Raw genomic sequence first — 22,998 nt, 5'->3', positions numbered from 1 at the left:
GCATGCCCTCCTGGTCTGGTGTGAGGCGCCAAGTCAGCAAAACTTTGGACTGGGTACGAAAATACAGCGCGCTCACCCTCCCCCCCGAGAAGTCTCATGGTATTATTTTGGGACTTTAATTTCGGGGAAGGAGGCTGCAGCGTGTCTGCAGAGGCCCCAGCAGGTATGGCAAACTACTCTCCCTGTGTGCAGAAAACGGAGGAGTGCAGCGCGGTGAGTTAGGCCACTGTGCATTTGTCAGCCATTCACTGGGTGGGCTGGCATATTGGACTCGCAGCACCAGCATTCCTCTGGGTACATCACGTGCACGAGAGGCAGCACAACATCAAACAGAGGCGGGGAGGAACCAACAAAGGAGTGGCCAGAGACTGCTCAGGACACTTTAATTACCCCCAGGTGCGAGGCTCTGAAGAGAGGGAAACAAGAACCGGCACTGATGAAAGCGCACATCTCCGCTTGAAACGTGTCTGCTTGGCGTTTCCAGAACTCTGTTATTTTTTTCTTGGCGTTTCCAGAACTCTGCTTAATTTGCTCAAATAAATCCTGTTGGCAAATCAGCATATGTCGGGCTCATTCATAATTGAGTGGGCATTGGGTGCATGTCTATGGCCAGTATGCTGTTTCACTGGCGTTACCGGCATGCCCTCCTGGTCTGGTGTGAGGCGCCAAGTTAGCAAAACTTTGGACTGGGTACGAAAATACAGCACGCTCACCCCCCCAAGAAGTCTCATGGTATTATTTTGGGACTTTAATTTCGGGGAAGGAGGCTGCAGCGTGTCTGCAGAGGCCCCAGCAGGTATGGCTAACTACTCTCCCTGTGTGCAGAAAACGGAGGAGTGCAGCGCGGTGAGTGAGGCCACTGTGCATTTGTCAGCCATTCACTGGATGGGCTGGCACATTGGACTCGCAGCACCAGCATTCCTCTGGGTACATCACGTGCACGGGAGGCAGCACAACATCAAACAGAGGCGGGGAGGAACCAACAAAGGAGTGGCCGGAGACTGCTCAGGACACTTTAATTACCCCCAGGTGCAAAGCTCTAAAGAGAGGGAAACGAGAACCGGCACTGATGAAAGCGCACATCTCCGCTTGAAACGCGTCTGCTTGGCGTTTCCAGAACTCTGGTAATTTTTTCTTGGCGTTTCCAGAACTCCGCTTAATTTGCTCAAATAAATCCTGTTGGCAAGTCAGCATATGTCGGGCTCATTCATAATTGAGTGGGCATTGGGTGCATGTCTATGGCCAGTATGCCGTTTCACTGGTGTTACCGGCATGCCCTCCTGGTCTGGTGTGAGACGCCAAGTCAGCAAAACTTTGGACTGGGTACGAAAATACAGCGCGCTCACCCTCCCCCCCGAGAAGTCTCATGGTATTATTTTGGGACTTTAATTTCGGGGAAGGAGGCTGCAGCGTGTCTGCAGAGGCCCCAGCAGGTATGGCAAACTACTCTCCCTGTGTGCAGAAAACGGAGGAGTGCAGCGCGGTGAGTTAGGCCACTGTGCATTTGTCAGCCATTCACTGGGTGGGCTGGCATATTCGACTCGCAGCACCAGCATTCCTCTGGGTACATCACGTGCACGGGAGGCAGCACAACATCAAACAGAGGCGGGGAGGAACCAACAAAGGAGTGGCCAGAGACTGCTCAGGACACTTTAATTACCCCCAGGTGCGAGGCTCTGAAGAGAGGGAAACAAGAACCGGCACTGATGAAAGCGCACATCTCCGCTTGAAACGTGTCTGCTTGGCGTTTCCAGAACTCTGTTATTTTTTTCTTGGCGTTTCCAGAACTCTGCTTAATTTGCTCAAATAAATCCTGTTGGCAAATCAGCATATGTCGGGCTCATTCATAATTGAGTGGGCATTGGGTGCATGTCTATGGCCAGTATGCTGTTTCACTGGCGTTACCGGCATGCCCTCCTGGTCTGGTGTGAGGCGCCAAGTCAGCAAAACTTTGGACTGGGTACGAAAATACAGCGCGCTCACATCCTCGAGAAGTCTCATGGTATTATTTTGGGACTTTAATTTTGGGGAAGGAGGCTGCAGCGTGTCTGCAGAGGCCCCAGCAGGTATGTCAAACTACTCTCCCTGTGTGCAGAAAACGGAGGAATGCAGCGCGGTGAGTCAGGCCACTGTGCATTTGTCAGCCATTCACTGGATGGGCTGGCACATTGGACTCGCAGCACCCTGGGTACATCACGTGCACGGGAGGCAGCACAACATCAAACAGAGGCGGGGAGGAACCAACAAAGGAGTGGCCAGAGACTGCTCAGGACACTTTAATTACCCCCAGGTGCGAGGCTCTGAAGAGAGGAAAACGAGAACCGGCACTGATGAAAGCGCACATCTCCGCTTGAAAAGCGTCTGCTTGGCGTTTCCAGAACTCTGTTAATTTTTTCTTGGCGTTTCCAGAACTCTGCTTAATTTGCTCATATAAATTCTGTTGGCAAGTCAGCATATGTCGGGCTCATTCATAATTGAGTGGGCATTGGGTGCATGTCTATGGCCAGTATGCTGTTTCACTGGCGTTACCGGCATGCCCTCCTGGTCTGGTGTGAGGCGCCAAGTCAGCAAAACTTTGGACTGGGTACGAAAATACAGCGCGCTCACCCCCCCGAGAAGTCTCATGGTATTATTTTGGGACTTTAATTTCGGGGAAGGAGGCTGCAGCGTGTCTGCAGATGCCCCAGCAGGTATGGCAAACTACTCTCCCTGTGTGCAGAAAACGGTGGAGTGCAGCGTGGCGAGTCAGGCCGCTGTGCATTTGTCAGCCATTCACTGGATGGGCTGGCACATTGGACTCGCAGCACCAGCATTCCTCTGGGTACATCACGTGCACGGGAGGCAGCACAACATCAAACAGAGGCGGGGAGGAACCAACAAAGGAGTGGCCAGAGACTGCTCAGGACACTTTAATTACCCCCAGGTGCGAGGCTCTGAAGAGAGGGAAACGAGAACCGGCACTGATGAAAGCGCACATCTCCGCTTAAAACGCGTCTGCTTGGCATTTCCAGAACTCTGTAAACTTTTTTCTTGGCGTTTCCAGAACTCCGCTTAATTTGCTCAAATAAATCCTGTTGGCAAGTCAGCATATGTCGGGCTCATTCATAATTGAGTGGGCATTGGGTGCATGTCTATGGCCAGTATGCCGTTTCACTGGTGTTACCGGCATGCCCTCCTGGTCTGGTGTGAGGCGCCAAGTCAGCAAAACTTTGGACTGGGTACGAAAATACAGCGCGCTCACCCTCCCCCCCGAGAAGTCTCATGGTATTATTTTGGGACTTTAATTTCGGGGAAGGAGGCTGCAGCGTGTCTGCAGAGGCCCCAGCAGGTATGGCAAACTACTCTCCCTGTGTGCAGAAAACGGAGGAGTGCAGCGCGGTGAGTCAGGCCACTGTGCATTTGTCAGCCATTCACTGGATGGGCTGGCACATTGGACTCGCAGCACCAGCATTCCTCTGGGTACATCACGTGCACGGGAGGCAGCACAACATCAAACAGAGGCGGGGAGGAACCAACAAAGGAGTGGCCAGAGACTGCTCAGGACACTTTAATTACCCCCAGGTGCGAGGCTCTGAAGAGAGGGAAACGAGAACTGGCACTGATGAAAGTGCACATCTCCGCTTAAAACGCGTCTGCTTGGCATTTCCAGAACTCTGTTAATTTTTTCTTGGCGTTTCCAGAACTCCGCTTAATTTGCTCAAATAAATCCTGTTGGCAAGTCAGCATATGTCGGGCTCATTCATAATTGAGTGGGCATTGGGTGCATGTCTATGGCCAGTATGCCGTTTCACTGGTGTTACCGGCATGCCCTCCTGGTCTGGTGTGAGACGCCAAGTCAGCAAAACTTTGGACTGGGTACGAAAATACAGCGCGCTCACCCTCCCCCCCGAGAAGTCTCATGGTATTATTTTGGGACTTTAATTTCGGGGAAGGAGGCTGCAGCGTGTCTGCAGAGGCCCCAGCAGGTATGGCAAACTACTCTCCCTGTGTGCAGAAAACGGAGGAGTGCAGCGCGGTGAGTTAGGCCACTGTGCATTTGTCAGCCATTCACTGGGTGGGCTGGCATATTGGACTCGCAGCACCAGCATTCCTCTGGGTACATCACGTGCACGGGAGGCAGCACAACATCAAACAGAGGCGGGGAGGAACCAACAAAGGAGTGGCCAGAGACTGCTCAGGACACTTTAATTACCCCCAGGTGCGAGGCTCTGAAGAGAGGGAAACAAGAACCGGCACTGATGAAAGCGCACATCTCCGCTTGAAACGTGTCTGCTTGGCGTTTCCAGAACTCTGTTATTTTTTTCTTGGCGTTTCCAGAACTCTGCTTAATTTGCTCAAATAAATCCTGTTGGCAAATCAGCATATGTCGGGCTCATTCATAATTGAGTGGGCATTGGGTGCATGTCTATGGCCAGTATGCTGTTTCACTGGCGTTACCGGCATGCCCTCCTGGTCTGGTGTGAGGCGCCAAGTTAGCAAAACTTTGGACTGGGTACGAAAATACAGCACGCTCACCCCCCCAAGAAGTCTCATGGTATTATTTTGGGACTTTAATTTCGGGGAAGGAGGCTGCAGCGTGTCTGCAGAGGCCCCAGCAGGTATGGCTAACTACTCTCCCTGTGTGCAGAAAACGGAGGAGTGCAGCGCGGTGAGTGAGGCCACTGTGCATTTGTCAGCCATTCACTGGATGGGCTGGCACATTGGACTCGCAGCACCAGCATTCCTCTGGGTACATCACGTGCACGGGAGGCAGCACAACATCAAACAGAGGCGGGGAGGAACCAACAAAGGAGTGGCCGGAGACTGCTCAGGACACTTTAATTACCCCCAGGTGCAAAGCTCTAAAGAGAGGGAAACGAGAACCGGCACTGATGAAAGCGCACATCTCCGCTTGAAACGCGTCTGCTTGGCGTTTCCAGAACTCTGGTAATTTTTTCTTGGCGTTTCCAGAACTCTGCTTAATTTGCTCAAATAAATCCTGTTGGCAAGTCAGCATATGTCGGGCTCATTCATAATTGAGTGGGCATTGGGTGCATGTCTATGGCCAGTATGCTGTTTCACTGGCGTTACCGGCATGCCCTCCTGGTGTGGTGTGAGGCGCCAAGTCAGCAAAACTTTGGACTGGGTACGAAAATACAGCGCGCTCACCCCCTCGAGAAGTCTCATGGTATTATTTTGGGACTTTAATTTTGGGGAAGGAGGCTGCAGCGTGTCTGCAGAGGCCCCAGCAGGTATGTCAAACTACTCTCCCTGTGTGCAGAAAACGGAGGAATGCAGCGCGGTGAGTCAGGCCACTGTGCATTTGTCAGCCATTCACTGGATGGGCTGGCACATTGGACTCGCAGCACCCTGGGTACATCACGTGCACGGGAGGCAGCACAACATCAAACAGAGGCGGGGAGGAACCAACAAAGGAGTGGCCAGAGACTGCTCAGGACACTTTAATTACCCCCAGGTGCGAGGCTCTGAAGAGAGGGAAACAAGAACCGGCACTGATGAAAGCGCACATCTCCGCTTGAAAAGCGTCTGCTTGGCGTTTCCAGAACTCTGTTAATTTTTTCTTGGCGTTTCCAGAACTCTGCTTAATTTGCTCATATAAATTCTGTTGGCAAGTCAGCATATGTCGGGCTCATTCATAATTGAGTGGGCATTGGGTGCATGTCTATGGCCAGTATGCTGTTTCACTGGCGTTACCGGCATGCCCTCCTGGTGTGGTGTGAGGCGCCAAGTCAGCAAAACTTTGGACTGGGTACGAAAATACAGCACGCTCACCCCCCCGAGAAGTCTCATGGTATTATTTTGGGACTTTAATTTTGGGGAAGGAGGCTGCACCGTATCTGCAGAGGCCCCAGCAGGTATGGCAAACTACTCTCCCTGTGTGCAGAAAACGGAGGAGTGCAGCCGGTGAGTCAGGCCACTGTGCATTTGTCAGCCATTCACTGGATGGGCTGGCACATTGGACTCGCAGCACCAGCATTCCTCTGGGTACATCACGTGCACGGGAGGCAGCACAACATCAAACAGAGGCGGGGAGGAACCAACAAAGGAGTGGCCAGAGACTGCTCAGGACACTTTAATTACCCCCAGGTGCGAGGCTCTGAAGAGAGGGAAACGAGAACCGGCACTGATGAAAGCGCACATCTCCGCTTGAAACGCGTCTGCTTGGCGTTTCCAGAACTCTGTTAATTTTTTCTTGGCGTTTCCAGAACTCCGCTTAATTTGCTCAAATAAATCCTGTATGCAAGTCAGCATATGTCGGGCTCATTCATAATTGAGTGGGCATTGGGTGCATTTCTATGGCCAGTATGCTGTTTCACTGGCGTTACCGGCATGCCCTCCTGGTCTGGTGTGAGGTGCCAAGTCAGCAAAACTTTGGACTGGGTACGAAAATACAGCGCGCTCACCCCCCCCCCGAGAAGTCTCATGGTATTATTTTGGGACTTTAATTTCGGGGAAGGAGGCTGCAGCGTGTCTGCAGAAGCCCCAGCAGGTATGGCAAACTACTCTCCCTGTGTGCAGAAAATGGAGGAGTGCAGCGCTGTGAGTAAGGCCACTGTGCATTTGTCAGCCATTCATTGGATGGGCTGGCACATTGGACTCGCAGCACCAGCATTCCTCTGGGTACATCACGAGCACGGGAGGCAGCACAACATCAAACAGAGGCGGGGAGGAACTAACAAAGGAGTGGCCAGAGACTGCTAAGGACACTTTATTTACCCCCAGGTGCGAGGCTCTGAAGAGAGGGAAACGAGAACCGGCACTGATGAAAGCGCACATCTCCGCTTGAAACGCGTCTGCTTGGCGTTTCCAGAACTCTGTTAATTTTTTCTTGGCGTTTCCAGAACTCCGCTTAATTTACTCAAATAAATCCTGTTGGCAAGTCAGCATATGTCGGGCTCATTCATAATTGAGTGGGCATTGGGTGCATGTCTATGGCCAGTATGCTGTTTCACTGGCGTTACCGGCATGCCCTCCTGGTCTGGTGTGAGGAACCAAGTTAGCAAAAATTTGGACTGGGTACGAAAATACAGCACGCTCACCCCCCAAGAAGACTCATGGTATTATTTTGGGACTTTAATTTCGGGGAAGGAGGCTGCAGCGTGTCTGCAGAGGCCCCAGCAGGTATGGCTAACTACTCTCCCTGTGTGCAGAAAACGGAGGAGTGCAGCGCGGTGAGTGAGGCCACTGTGCATTTGTCAGCCATTCACTGGATGGGCTGGCACATTGGACTCGCAGCACCAGCATTCCTCTGGGTACATCACGTGCACGGGAGGCAGCACAACATCAAACAGAGGCGGGGAGGAACCAACAAAGGAGTGGCCAGAGACTGCTCAGGACACTTTAATTACCCCCAGGTGCGAGGCTCTGAAGAGAGGGAAACGAGAACCGGCACTGATGAAATCGCACATCTCCGCTTGAAACGCGTCTGCTTGGCGTTTCCAGAACTCTGTTAATTTTTTCTTGGCGTTTCCAGAACTCTGCTTAATTTGCTCAAATAAATCCTGTTGGCAAGTCAGCATATGTCGGGCTCATTCATAATTGAGTGGGCATTGGGTGCATGTCTATGGCCAGTATGCTGTTTCACTGGCGTTACCGGCATGCCCTCCTGGGCTGGTGTGAGGCGCCGAGTCAGCAAAACTTTGGACTGGGTACGAAAATACAGCGCGCTCATCCCCTCGAGAAGTCTCATGGTATTATTTTGGGACTTTAATTTCGTGGAAGGAGGCTGTAGCGTGTCTGCAGAGGCCCCAGCAGGTATGTCAAACTACTCTCCCTGTGTGCAGAAAACGGAGGAATGCAGCGCGGTGAGTCAGGCCACTGTGCATTTGTCAGCCATTCACTGGATGGGCTGGCACATTGGACTCGCAGCACCCTGGGTACATCACGTGCACGAGAGGCAGCACAACATCAAACAGAGGCGGGGAGGAACCAACAAAGGAGTGGCCAGAGACTGCTCAGGACACTTTAATTACCCCCAGGTGCGAGGCTCTGAAGAGAGGGAAACGAGAACCGGCACTGATGAAAGCGCACATCTCCGCTTGAAAAGCGTTTGCTTGGCGTTTCCAGAACTCTGTTAATTTTTTCTTGGCGTTTCCAGAACTCTGCCTAATTTGCTCATATAAATTCTGTTGGCAAGTCAGCATATGTCGGGCTCATTCATAATTGAGTGGGCATTGGGTGCATGTCTATGGCCAGTATGCTGTTTCACTGGCGTTACCGGCATGCCCTCCTGGTCTGGTGTGAGGCGCCAAGTCAGCAAAACTTTGGACTGGGTACGAAAATACAGCGCGCTCACCCCCCGAGAAGTCTCATGGTATTATTTTGGGACTTTAATTTCGGGGAAGGAGGCTGCACCGTATCTGCAGAGGCCCCAGCAGGTATGGCAAACTACTCTCCCTGTGTGCAGAAAACGGAGGAGTGCAGCCGGTGAGTCAGGCCACTGTGCATTTGTCAGCCATTCACTGGATGGGCTGGCACATTGGACTCGCAGCACCAGCATTCCTCTGGGTACATCACGTGCACGGGAGGCAGCACAACATCAAACAGAGGCGGGGAGGAACCAACAAAGGAGTGGCCAGAGACTGCTTAGGACACTTTAATTACCCCCAGGTGCGAGGCTCTGAAGAGAGGGAAACGAGAACCGGCACTGATGAAAGCGCACATCTCCGCTTGAAACGCGTCTGCTTGGCGTTTCCAGAACTCTGTTAATTTTTTCTTGGCGTTTCCAGAACTCCGCATAATTTGCTCAAATAAATCCTGTATGCAAGTCAGCATATGTCGGGCTCATTCATAATTGAGTGGGCATTGGGTGCATTTCTATGGCCAGTATGCTGTTTCACTGGCGTTACCGGCATGCCCTCCTGGTCTGGTGTGAGGCGCCAAGTCAGCAAAACTTTGGACTGGGTACGAAAATACAGCGCGCTCACCCCCCGAGAAGTCTCATGGTATTATTTTGGGACTTTAATTTCGGGGAAGGAGGCTGCAGCGTGTCTGCAGAAGCCCCAGCAGGTATGGCAAACTACTCTCCCTGTGTGCAGAAAATGGAGGAGTGCAGCGCTGTGAGTCAGGCCACTGTGCATTTGTCAGCCATTCACTAGATGGGCTGGCACATTGGACTCGCAGCACCAGCATTCCTCTGGGTACATCACGAGCACGGGAGGCAGCACAACATCAAACAGAGGCGGGGAGGAACTAACAAAGGAGTGGCCAGAGACTGCTCAGGACACTTTAATTACCCCCAGGTGCGAGGCTCTGAAGAGAGGGAAACGAGAACCGGCACTGATGAAAGCGCACATCTCCGCTTGAAACGCGTCTGCTTGGCGTTTCCAGAACTCTGTTAATTTTTTCTTGGCGTTTCCAGAACTCCGCTTAATTTACTCAAATAAATGCTGTTGGCAAGTCAGCATATGTCGGGCTCATTAATAATTGAGTGGGCATTGGGTGCATGTCTATCGCCAGTATGCTGTTTCACTGGCGTTACCGGCATGCCCTCCTGGTCTGGTGTGAGGCGCCAAGTTAGCAAAACTTTGGACTGGGTACGAAAATACAGCACGCTCACCCCCCCAAGAAGTCTCATGGTATTATTTTGGGACTTTAATTTCGGGGAAGGAGGCTGCAGCGTGTCTGCAGAGGCCCCAGCAGGTATGGCTAACTACTCTCCCTGTGTGCAGAAAACGGAGGAGTGCAGCGCGGTGAGTGAGGCCACTGTGCATTTGTCAGCCATTCACTGGATGGGCTGGCACATTGGACTCGCAGCACCAGCATTCCTCTGGGTACATCACGTGCACGGGAGGCAGCACAACATCAAACAGAGGCGGGGAGGAACCAACAAAGGAGTGGCCAGAGACTGCTCAGGACACTTTAATTACCCCCAGGTGCGAGGCTCTGAAGATAGGGAAACGAGAACCGGCACTGATGAAAGCGCACATCTCCGCTTGAAACGCGTCTGCTTGGCGTTTACAGAACTCCGCTTAATTTGCTCAAATAAATCCTGTTGGCAAGTCAGCATATGTCGGGCTCATTCATAATTGAGTGGGCATTGGGTGCATGTCTATGGCCAGTATGCTGTTTCACTGGCGTTACGGGCATGCCCTACTGGTCTGGTGTGAGGCGCCAAGTCAGCAAAACTTTGGACTGGGTACGAAAATACAGCGCGCTCACCCCCCCGAGAAGTCTCATGGTATTATTTTGGGACTTTAATTTTGGGGAAGGAGGCTGCAGCGTGTCTGCAGAGGCCCCAGCAGGTATGGCAAACTACTCTCCCTGTGTGCAGAAAACGGAGGAGTGCAGCGCGGTGAGTCAGGCCACTGTGCATTTGTCAGCCATTCACTGGGTGGGCTGGCACATTGGACTCGCAGCACCAGCATTCCTCTGGGTACATCACGTGCACGGGAGGCAGCACAACATCAAACAGAGGCGGGGAGGAACCAACAAAGGAGTGGCCAGAGACTGCTCAGGACACTTTAATTACCCCCAGGTGCGAGGCTCTGAAGAGAGGGAAACAAGAACCGGCACTGATGAAAGCGCACATCTCCGCTTGAAACGTGTCTGCTTGGCGTTTCCCGAACTCTGTTATTTTTTTCTTGGCGTTTCCAGAACTCTGCTTAATTTGCTCAAATAAATCCTGTTGGCAAGTCAGCATATGTCGGGCTCATTCATAATTGAGTGGGCATTGGGTGCATGTCTATGGCCAGTATGCTGTTTCACTGGCGTTACCCGCATGCCCTCCTGGTCTGGTGTGAGGCGCCAAGTTAGCAAAACTTTGGACTAGGTACGAAAATACAGCACGCTCACCCCCCCCAAGAAGTCTCATGGTATTATTTTGGGACTTTAATTTCGGGGAAGGAGGCTGCAGCGTGTCTGCAGAGGCCCCAGCAGGTATGGCTAACTACTCTCCCTGTGTGCAGTAAACGGAGGAGTGCAGCGCGGTGAGTGAGGCCACTGTGCATTTGTCAGCCATTCACTGGATGGGCTGGCACATTGGACTCGCAGCACCAGCATTCCTCTGGGTACATCACGTGCACGGGAGGCAGCACAACATCAAACAGAGGCGGGGAGGAACCAACAAAGGAGTGGCCAGAGAATGCACAGGACACTTTAATTACCCCCAGGTGCGAGGCTCTGAAGAGAGGGAAACGAGAACCGGCACTGATGAAAGCGCACATCTCCGCTTGAAACGCGTCTGCTTGGCGTTTCCAGAACTCTGTTAATTTTTTCTTGGCGTTTCCAGAACTCCGCTTAATTTGCTCAAATAAATCCTGTTGGCAAGTCAGCATATGTCGGGCTCATTCATAATTGAGTGGGCATTGGGTGCATGTCAATGGCCAGTATGCTGTTTCACTGGCGTTACCGGCATGCCCTCCTGGTCTGGTGTGAGGCGCCAAGTCAGCAAAACTTTGGACTGGGTACGAAAATACAGCGCGCTCACCCCCCCCGAGAAGTCTCATGGTATTATTTTGAGACTTTAATTTCGGGGAAGGAGGCTGCAGCGTGTCTGCAGAGGCCCCAGCAGGTATGGCAAACTACTCTCCCTGTGTGCAGAAAACGGAGGAGTGCAGCGCGGTGAGTCAGGCCACTGTGCATTTGTCAGCCATTCACTGGGTGGGCTGGCAAATTGGACTCACAGCACCAGCATTCCTCTGGGTACATCACGTGCACGGGAGGCAGCACAACATCAAACAGAGGCGGGGAGGAACCAACAAAGGAGTGGCCAGAGACTGCTCAGGACACTTTAATTACCCCCAGGTGCGAGGCTCTGAAGAGAGGGAAACAAGAACCGGCACTGATGAAAGCGCACATCTCCGCTTGAAACGTGTCTGCTTGGCGTTTCCAGAACTCTGTTATTTTTTTCTTGGCGTTTCCAGAACTCTGCTTAATTTGCTCAAATAAATCCTGTTGGCAAGTCAGCATATGTCGGGCATATTCATAATTGAGTGGGCATTGGGTGCATGTCTATGGCCAGTATGCTGTTTCACTGGCGTTACCGGCATGCCCTCCTGGTGTGGTGTGAGGCGCCAAGTTAGCAAAACTTTGGACTGGGTACGAAAATACAGCACGCTCACCCCCCCAAGAAGTCTCATGGTATTATTTTGGGACTTTAATTTCGGGGAAGGAGGCTGCAGCGTGTCTGCAGAGGCCCCAGCAGGTATGGCTAACTACTCTCCCTGTGTGCAGTAAACGGAGGAGTGCAGCGCGGTGAGTGAGGCCACTGTACATTTGTCAGCCATTCACTGGATGGGCTGGCACATTGGACTCGCAGCACCAGCATTCCTCTGGGTACATCACGTGCACGGGAGGCAGCACAACATCAAACAGAGGCGGGGAGGAACCAACAAAGGAGTGGCCAGAGACTGCTCAGGACACTTTAATTACCCCCAGGTGCGAGGCTCTGAAGAGAGGGAAACGAGAACCGGCACTGATGAAAGCGCACATCTCCGCTTGAAACGCGTCTGCTTGGCGTTTCCAGAACTCTGTTAATTTTTTCTTGGCGTTTCCAGAACTCCGCTTAATTTGCTCAAATAAATCCTGTTGGCAAGTCAGCATATGTCGGGCTCATTCATAATTGAGTGGGCATTGGGTGCATGTCAATGGCCAGTATGCTGTTTCACTGGCGTTACCGGCATGCCCTCCTGGTCTGGTGTGAGGCGCCAAGTCAGCAAAACTTTGGACTGGGTACGAAAATACAGCGCGCTCACCCCCCCCCGAGAAGTCTCATGGTATTATTTTGGGACTTTAATTTCGGGGAAGGAGGCTGCAGCGTGTCTGCAGAGGCCCCAGCAGGTATGGCAAACTACTCTCCCTGTGTGCAGAAACGGAGGAGTGCAGCGCGGTGAGTCAGGCCACTGTGCATTTGTCAGCCATTCACTGGGTGGGCTGGCAAATTGGACTCACAGCACCAGCATTCCTCTGGGTACATCACGTGCACGGGAGGCAGCACAACATCAAACAGAGGCGGGGAGGAACCAACAAAGGAGTGGCCAGAGACTGCTCAGGACACTTTAATTACCCCCAGGTGCGAGGCTCTGAAGAGAGGGAAACAAGAACCGGCACTGATGAAAGCGCACATCTCCGCTTGAAACGTGTCTGCTTGGTGTTTCCAGAACTCTGTTATTTTTTTCTTGGCGTTTCCAGAACTCTGCTTAATTTGCTCAAATAAATCCTGTTGGCAAGTCAGCATATGTCGGGCATATTCATAATTGAGTGGGCATTGGGTGCATGTCTATGGCCAGTATGCTGTTTCACTGGCGTTACCGGCATGCCCTCCTGGTGTGGTGTGAGGCGCCAAGTTAGCAAAACTTTGGACTGGGTACGAAAATACAGCACGCTCACCCCCCCAAGAAGTCTCATGGTATTATTTTGGGACTTTAATTTCGGGGAAGGTGGCTGCAGCGTGTCTGCAGAGGCCCCAGCAGGTATGGCTAACTACTCTCCCTGTGTGCAGAAAACGGAGGAGTGCAGCGCGGTGAGTGAGGCCACTGTGCATTTGTCAGCCATTCACTGGATGGGCTGGCACATTGGACTCGCAGCACCAGCATTCCTCTGGGTACATCACGTGCACGGGAGGCAGCACAACATCAAACAGAGGCGGGGAGGAACCAACAAAGGAGTGGCCAGAGACTGCTTAGGACACTTTAATTACCCCCAGGTGCGAGGCTCTGAAGAGAGGGAAACGAGAACCGGCACTGATGAAAGCGCACATCTCCGCTTGAAACGCGTCTGCTTGGCGTTTCCAGAACTCTGTTAATTTTTTCTTGGCGTTTCCAGAACTCTGCTTAATTTGCTCATATAAATTCTGTTGGCAAGTCAGCATATGTCGGGCTCATTCATAATTGAGTGGGCATTGGGTGCATTTCTATGGCCAGTATGCTGTTTCACTGGCGTTACCGGCATGCCCTCCTGGTCTGGTGTGAGGCGCCAAGTCAGCAAAACTTTGGACTGGGTACGAAAATACAGCGCGCTCACCCCCCCCCCGAGAAGTCTCATGGTATTATTTTGGGACTTTAATTTCGGGGAAGGAGGCTGGAGCGTGTCTGCAGAAGCCCCAGCAGGTATGGCAAACTACTCTCCCTGTGTGCAGAAAATGGAGGAGTGCAGCGCTGTGAGTAAGGCCACTGTGCATTTGTCAGCCATTCATTGGATGGGCTGGCACATTGGACTCGCAGCACCAGCATTCCTCTGGGTACATCACGAGCACGGGAGGCAGCACAACATCAAACAGAGGCGGGGAGGAACTAACAAAGGAGTGGCCAGAGACTGCTAAGGACACTTTAATTACCCCCAGGTGCGAGGCTCTGAAGAGAGGGAAACGAGAACCGGCACTGATGAAAGCGCACATCTCCGCTTGAAACGCGTCTGCTTGGCGTTTCCAGAACTCTGTTAATTTTTTCTTGGCGTTTCCAGAACTCCGCTTAATTTACTCAAATAAATCCTGTTGGCAAGTCAGCATATGTCGGGCTCATTCATAATTGAGTGGGCATTGGGTGCATGTCTATAGCCAGTATGCTGTTTCACTGGCGTTACCGGCATGCCCTCCTGGTCTGGTGTGAGGAACCAAGTTAGCAAAAATTTGGACTGGGTACGAAAATACAGCACGCTCACCCCCCAAGAAGACTCATGGTATTATTTTGGGACTTTAATTTCGGGGAAGGAGGCTGCAGCGTGTCTGCAGAGGCCCCAGCAGGTATGGCTAACTACTCTCCCTGTGTGCAGAAAACGGAGGAGTGCAGCGCGGTGAGTGAGGCCACTGTGCATTTGTCAGCCATTCACTGGATGGGCTGGCACATTGGACTCGCAGCACCAGCATTCCTCTGGGTACATCACGTGCACGGGAGGCAGCACAACATCAAACAGAGGCGGGGAGGAACCAACAAAGGAGTGGCCAGAGACTGCTCAGGACACTTTAATTACCCCCAGGTGCGAGGCTCTGAAGAGAGGGAAACGAGAACCGGCACTGATGAAAGCGCACATCTCCGCTTGAAACGCGTCTGCTTGGCGTTTCCAGAACTCTGTTAATTTTTTCTTGGCGTTTCCAGAACTCTGCTTAATTTGCTCAAATAAATCCTGTTGGCAAGTCAGCATATGTCGGGCTCATTCATAATTGAGTGGGCATTGGGTGCATGTCTATGGCCAGTATGCTGTTTCACTGGCGTTACCGGCATGCCCTCCTGGTCTGGTGTGAGGCGCCAAGTCAGCAAAACTTTGGACTGGGTACGAAAATACAGCGCGCTCATCCCCTCGAGAAGTCTCATGGTATTATTTTGGGACTTTAATTTCGTGGAAGGAGGCTGTAGCGTGTCTGCAGAGGCCCCAGCAGGTATGTCAAACTACTCTCCCTGTGTGCAGAAAACGGAGGAATGCAGCGCGGTGAGTCAGGCCACTGTGCATTTGTCAGCCATTCACTGGATGGGCTGGCACATTGGACTCGCAGCACCCTGGGTACATCACGTGCACGAGAGGCAGCACAACATCAAACAGAGGCGGGGAGGAACCAACAAAGGAGTGGCCAGAGACTGCTCAGGACACTTTAATTACCCCCAGGTGCGAGGCTCTGAAGAGAGGGAAACGAGAACCGGCACTGATGAAAGCGCACATCTCCGCTTGAAAAGCGTTTGCTTGGCGTTTCCAGAACTCTGTTAATTTTTTCTTGGCGTTTCCAGAACTCTGCCTAATTTGCTCATATAAATTCTGTTGGCAAGTCAGCATATGTCGGGCTCATTCATAATTGAGTGGGCATTGGGTGCATGTCTATGGCCAGTATGCTGTTTCACTGGCGTTACCGGCATGCCCTCCTGGTCTGGTGTGAGGCGCCAAGTCAGCAAAACTTTGGACTGGGTACGAAAATACAGCGCGCTCACCCCCCGAGAAGTCTCATGGTATTATTTTGGGACTTTAATTTCGGGGAAGGAGGCTGCACCGTATCTGCAGAGGCCCCAGCAGGTATGGCAAACTACTCTCCCTGTGTGCAGAAAACGGAGGAGTGCAGCCGGTGAGTCAGGCCACTGTGCATTTGTCAGCCATTCACTGGATGGGCTGGGACATTGGACTCGCAGCACCAGCATTCCTCTGGGTACATCACGTGCACGGGAGGCAGCACAACATCAAACAGAGGCGGGGAGGAACCAACAAAGGAGTGGCCAGAGACTGCTTAGGACACTTTAATTACCCCCAGGTGCGAGGCTCTGAAGAGAGGGAAACGAGAACCGGCACTGATGAAAGCGCACATCTCCGCTTGAAACGCGTCTGCTTGGCGTTTCCAGAACTCTGTTAATTTTTTCTTGGCGTTTCCAGAACTCCGCATAATTTGCTCAAATAAATCCTGTATGCAAGTCAGCATATGTCGGGCTCATTCATAATTGAGTGGGCATTGGGTGCATTTCTATGGCCAGTATGCTGTTTCACTGGCGTTACCGGCATGCCCTCCTGGTCTGGTGTGAGGCGCCAAGTCAGCAAAACTTTGGACTGGGTACGAAAATACAGCGCGCTCACCCCCGAGAAGTCTCATGGTATTATTTTGGGACTTTAATTTCGGGGAAGGAGGCTGCAGCGTGTCTGCAGAAGCCCCAGCAGGTATGGCAAACTACTCTCCCTGTGTGCAGAAAATGGAGGAGTGCAGCGCTGTGAGTCAGGCCACTGTGCATTTGTCAGCCATTCACTAGATGGGCTGGCACATTGGACTCGCAGCACCAGCATTCCTCTGGGTACATCACGAGCACGGGAGGCAGCACAACATCAAACAGAGGCGGGGAGGAACTAACAAAGGAGTGGCCAGAGACTGCTCAGGACACTTTAATTACCCCCAGGTGCGAGGCTCTGAAGAGAGGGAAACGAGAACCGGCACTGATGAAAGCGCACATCTCTGCTTGAAACGCGTCTGCTTGGCGTTTCCAGAACTCTGTTAATTTTTTCTTGGCGTTTCCAGAACTCCGCTTAATTTACTCAAATAAATGCTGTTGGCAAGTCAGCATATGTCGGGCTCATTAATAATTGAGTGGGCATTGGGTGCATGTCTATCGCCAGTATGCTGTTTCACTGGCGTTACCAGCATGCCCTCCTGGTCTGGTGTGAGGCGCCAAGTTAGCAAAACTTTGGACTGGGTACGAAAATACAGCACGCTCACCCCCCCAAGAAGTCTCATGGTATTATTTTGGGACTTTAATTTCGGGGAAGGAGGCTGCAGCGTGTCTGCAGAGGCCCCAGCAGGTATGGCTAACTACTCTCCCTGTGTGCAGAAAACGGAGGAGTGCAGCGCGGTGAGTGAGGCCACTGTGCATTTGTCAGCCATTCACTGGATGGGCTGGCACATTGGACTCGCAGCACCAGCATTCCTCTGGGTACATCACGTGCACGGGAGGCAGCACAACATCAAACAGAGGCGGGGAGGAACCAACAAAGGAGTGGCCAGAGACTGCTCAGGACACTTTAATTACCCCCAGGTGCGAGGCTCTGAAGATAGGGAAACGAGAACCGGCACTGATGAAAGCGCACATCTCCGCTTGAAACGCGTCTGCTTGGCGTTTACAGAACTCCGCTTAATTTGCTCAAATAAATCCTGTTGGCAAGTCAGCATATGTCGGGCTCATTCATAATTGAGTGGGCATTGGGTGCATGTCTATGGCCAGTATGCTGTTTCACTGGCGTTACGGGCATGCCCTACTGGTCTGGTGTGAGGCGCCAAGTCAGCAAAACTTTGGACTCGGTACGAAAATACAGCGCGCTCACCCCCCCGAGAAGTCTCATGGTATTATTTTGGGACTTTAATTTCGGGGAAGGAGGCTGCAGCGTGTCTGCAGAGGCCCCAGCAGGTATGGCAAACTACTCTCCCTGTGTGCAGAAAACGGAGGAGTGCAGCGCGGTGAGTCAGGCCACTGTGCATTTGTCAGCCATTCACTGGGTGGGCTGGCACATTGGACTCGCAGCACCAGCATTCCTCTGGGTACATCACGTGCACGGGAGGCAGCACAACATCAAACAGAGGCGGGGAGGAACCAACAAAGGAGTGGCCAGAGACTGCTCAGGACACTTTAATTACCCCCAGGTGCGAGGCTCTGAAGAGAGGGAAACAAGAACCGGCACTGATGAAAGCGCACATCTCCGCTTGAAACGTGTCTGCTTGGCGTTTGCAGAACTCTGTTATTTTTTTCTTGGCGTTTCCAGAACTCTGCTTAATTTGCTCAAATAAATCCTGTTGGCAAGTCAGCATATGTCGGGCTCATTCATAATTGAGTGGGCATTGGGTGCATGTCTATGGCCAGTATGCTGTTTCACTGGCGTTACCCGCATGCCCTCCTGGTCTGGTGTGAGGCGCCAAGTTAGCAAAACTTTGGACTAGGTACGAAAATACAGCACGCTCACCCCCCCAAGAAGTCTCATGGTATTATTTTGGGACTTTAATTTCGGGGAAGGAGGCTGCAGCGTGTCTGCAGAGGCCCCAGCAGGTATGGCTAACTACTCTCCCTGTGTGCAGTAAACGGAGGAGTGCAGCGCGGTGAGTGAGGCCACTGTGCATTTGTCAGCCATTCACTGGATGGGCTGGCACATTGGACTCGCAGCACCAGCATTCCTCTGGGTACATCACGTGCACGGGAGGCAGCACAACATCAAACAGAGGCGGGGAGGAACCAACAAAGGAGTGGCCAGAGACTGCTCAGGACACTTTAATTACCCCCAGGTGCGAGGCTCTGAAGAGAGGGAAACGAGAACCGGCACTGATGAAAGCGCACATCTCCGCTTGAAACGCGTCTGCTTGGCGTTTCCAGAACTCTGTTAATTTTTTCTTGGCGTTTCCAGAACTCCGCTTAATTTGCTCAAATAAATCCTGTTGGCAAGTCAGCATATGTCGGGCTCATTCATAATTGAGTGGGCATTGGGTGCATGTCAATGGCCAGTATGCTGTTTCACTGGCGTTACCGGCATGCCCTCCTGGTCTGGTGTGAGGCGCCAAGTCAGCAAAACTTTGGACTGGGTACGAAAATACAGCGCGCTCACCCCCCCCCGAGAAGTCTCATGGTATTATTTTGGGACTTTAATTTCGGGGAAGGAGGCTGCAGCGTGTCTGCAGAGGCCCCAGCAGGTATGGCAAACTACTCTCCCTGTGTGCAGAAAACGGAGGAGTGCAGCGCGGTGAGTCAGGCCACTGTGCATTTGTCAGCCATTCACTGGGTGGGCTGGCAAATTGGACTCACAGCACCAGCATTCCTCTGGGTACATCACGTGCACGGGAGGCAGCACAACATCAAACAGAGGCGGGGAGGAACCAACAAAGGAGTGGCCAGAGACTGCTCAGGACACTTTAATTACCCCCAGGTGCGAGGCTCTGAAGAGAGGGAAACAAGAACCGGCACTGATGAAAGCGCACATCCCCGCTTGAAACGTGTCTGCTTGGCGTTTCCAGAACTCTGTTATTTTTTTCTTGGCGTTTCCAGAACTCTGCTTAATTTGCTCAAATAAATCCTGTTGGCAAGTCAGCATATGTCGGGCATATTCATAATTGAGTGGGCATTGGGTGCATGTCTATGGCCAGTATGCTGTTTCACTGGCGTTACCGGCATGCCCTCCTGGTGTGGTGTGAGGCGCCAAGTTAGCAAAACTTTGGACTGGGTACGAAAATACAGCACGCTCACCCCCCCAAGAAGTCTCATGGTATTATTTTGGGACTTTAATTTCGGGGAAGGTGGCTGCAGCGTGTCTGCAGAGGCCCAAGCAGGTATGGCTAACTACTCTCCCTGTGTGCAGAAAACGGAGGAGTGCAGCGCGGTGAGTGAGGCCACTGTGCATTTGTCAGCCATTCACTGGATGGGCTGGCACATTGGACTCGCAGCACCAGCATTCCTCTGGGTACATCACGTGCACGGGAGGCAGCACAACATCAAACAGAGGCGGGGAGGAACCAACAAAGGAGTGGCCAGAGACTGCTTAGGACACTTTAATTACCCCCAGGTGCGAGGCTCTGAAGAGAGGGAAACGAGAACCGGCACTGATGAAAGCGCACATCTCCGCTTGAAACGCGTCTGCTTGGCGTTTCCAGAACTCTGTTAATTTTTTCTTGGCGTTTCCAGAACTCCGCATAATTTGCTCAAATAAATCCTGTATGCAAGTCAGCATATGTCGGGCTCATTCATAATTGAGTGGGCATTGGGTGCATTTCTATGGCCAGTATGCTGTTTCACTGGCGTTACCGGCATGCCCTCCTGGTCTGGTGTGAGGCGCCAAGTCAGCAAAACTTTGGACTGGGTACGAAAATACAGCGCGCTCACCCCCCGAGAAGTCTCATGGTATTATTTTGGGACTTTAATTTCGGGGAAGGAGGCTGCAGCGTGTCTGCAGAAGCCCCAGCAGGTATGGCAAACTACTCTCCCTGTGTGCAGAAAATGGAGGAGTGCAGCGCTGTGAGTCAGGCCACTGTGCATTTGTCAGCCATTCACTAGATGGGCTGGCACATTGGACTCGCAGCACCAGCATTCCTCTGGGTACATCACGAGCACGGGAGGCAGCACAACATCAAACAGAGGCGGGGAGGAACTAACAAAGGAGTGGCCAGAGACTGCTCAGGACACTTTAATTACCCCCAGGTGCGAGGCTCTGAAGAGAGGGAAACGAGAACCGGCACTGATGAAAGCGCACATCTCCGCTTGAAACGCGTCTGCTTGGCGTTTCCAGAACTCTGTTAATTTTTTCTTGGCGTTTCCAGAACTCCGCTTAATTTACTCAAATAAATCCTGTTGGCAAGTCAGCATATGTCGGGCTCATTAATAATTGAGTGGGCATTGGGTGCATGTCTATCGCCAGTATGCTGTTTCACTGGCGTTACCGGCATGCCCTCCTGGTCTGGTGTGAGGCGCCAAGTTAGCAAAACTTTGGACTGGGTACGAAAAAACAGCACGCTCACCCCCCCAAGAAGTCTCATGGTATTATTTTGGGACTTTAATTTCGGGGAAGGAGGCTGCAGCGTGTCTGCAGAGGCCCCAGCAGGTATGGCTAACTACTCTCCCTGTGTGCAGAAAACGGAGGAGTGCAGCGCGGTGAGTGAGGCCACTGTGCATTTGTCAGCCATTCACTGGATGGGCTGGCACATTGGACTCGCAGCACCAGCATTCCTCTGGGTACATCACGTGCACGGGAGGCAGCACAACATCAAACAGAGGCGGGGAGGAACCAACAAAGGAGTGGCCAGAGACTGCTCAGGACACTTTAATTACCCCCAGGTGCGAGGCTCTGAAGATAGGGAAACGAGAACCGGCACTGATGAAAGCGCACATCTCCGCTTGAAACGCGTCTGCTTGGCGTTTACAGAACTCCGCTTAATTTGCTCAAATAAATCCTGTTGGCAAGTCAGCATATGTCGGGCTCATTCATAATTGAGTGGGCATTGGGTGCATGTCTATGGCCAGTATGCTGTTTCACTGGCGTTACGGGCATGCCCTACTGGTCTGGTGTGAGGCGCCAAGTCAGCAAAACTTTGGACTGGGTACGAAAATACAGCGCGCTCACCCCCCCGAGAAGTCTCATGGTATTATTTTGGGACTTTAATTTCGGGGAAGGAGGCTGCAGCGTGTCTGCAGAGGCCCCAGCAGGTATGGCAAACTACTCTCCCTGTGTGCAGAAAACGGAGGAGTGCAGCGCGGTGAGTCAGGCCACTGTGCATTTGTCAGCCATTCACTGGGTGGGCTGGCACATTGGACTCGCAGCACCAGCATTCCTCTGGGTACATCACGTGCACGGGAGGCAGCACAACATCAAACAGAGGCGGGGAGGAACCAACAAAGGAGTGGCCAGAGACTGCTCAGGACACTTTAATTACCCCCAGGTGCGAGGCTCTGAAGAGAGGGAAACAAGAACCGGCACTGATGAAAGCGCACATCTCCGCTTGAAACGTGTCTGCTTGGCGTTTCCAGAACTCTGTTATTTTTTTCTTGGCGTTTCCAGAACTCTGCTCAATTTGCTCAAATAAATCCTGTTGGCAAGTCAGCATATGTCGGGCTTATTCATAATTGAGTGGGCATTGGGTGCATGTCTATGGCCAGTATGCTGTTTCACTGGCGTTACCCGCATGCCCTCCTGGTCTGGTGTGAGGCGCCAAGTTAGCAAAACTTTGGACTAGGTACGAAAATACAGCACGCTCACCCCCCCAAGAAGTCTCATGGTATTATTTTGGGACTTTAATTTCGGGGAAGGAGGCTGCAGCGTGTCTGCAGAGGCCCCAGCAGGTATGGCTAACTACTCTCCCTGTGTGCAGTAAACGGAGGAGTGCAGCGCGGTGAGTGAGGCCACTGTGCATTTGTCAGCCATTCACTGGATGGGCTGGCACATTGGACTCGCAGCACCAGCATTCCTCTGGGTACATCACGTGCACGGGAGGCAGCACAACATCAAACAGAGGCGGGGAGGAACCAACAAAGGAGTGGCCAGAGACTGCTCAGGACACTTTAATTACCCCCAGGTGCGAGGCTCTGAAGAGAGGGAAACGAGAACCGGCACTGATGAAAGCGCACATCTCCGCTTGAAACGCGTCTGCTTGGCGTTTCCAGAACTCTGTTAATTTTTTCTTGGCGTTTCCAGAACTCCGCTTAATTTGCTCAAATAAATCCTGTTGGCAAGTCAGCGTATGTCGGGCTCATTCATAATTGAGTGGGCATTGGGTGCATGTCAATGGCCAGTATGCTGTTTCACTGGCGTTACCGGCATGCCCTCCTGGTCTGGTGTGAGGCGCCAAGTCAGCAAAACTTTGGACTGGGTACGAAAATACAGCGCGCTCACCCCCCCCCGAGAAGTCTCATGGTATTATTTTGGGACTTTAATTTCGGGGAAGGAGGCTGCAGCGTGTCTGCAGAGGCCCCAGCAGGTATGGCAAACTACTCTCCCTGTGTGCAGAAAACGGAGGAGTGCAGCGCGGTGAGTCAGGCCACTGTGCATTTGTCAGCCATTCACTGGGTGGGCTGGCAAATTGGACTCACAGCACCAGCATTCCTCTGGGTACATCACGTGCACGGGAGGCAGCACAAC

The sequence above is a fragment of the Lissotriton vulgaris genome, chromosome 5 (genome assembly GCF_964263255.1).
Source record: "Lissotriton vulgaris chromosome 5, aLisVul1.2, whole genome shotgun sequence".
Classification (NCBI taxonomy): Eukaryota; Metazoa; Chordata; class Amphibia; order Caudata; family Salamandridae; genus Lissotriton; species Lissotriton vulgaris.
This window is presented reverse-complemented; position numbering follows the sequence as displayed.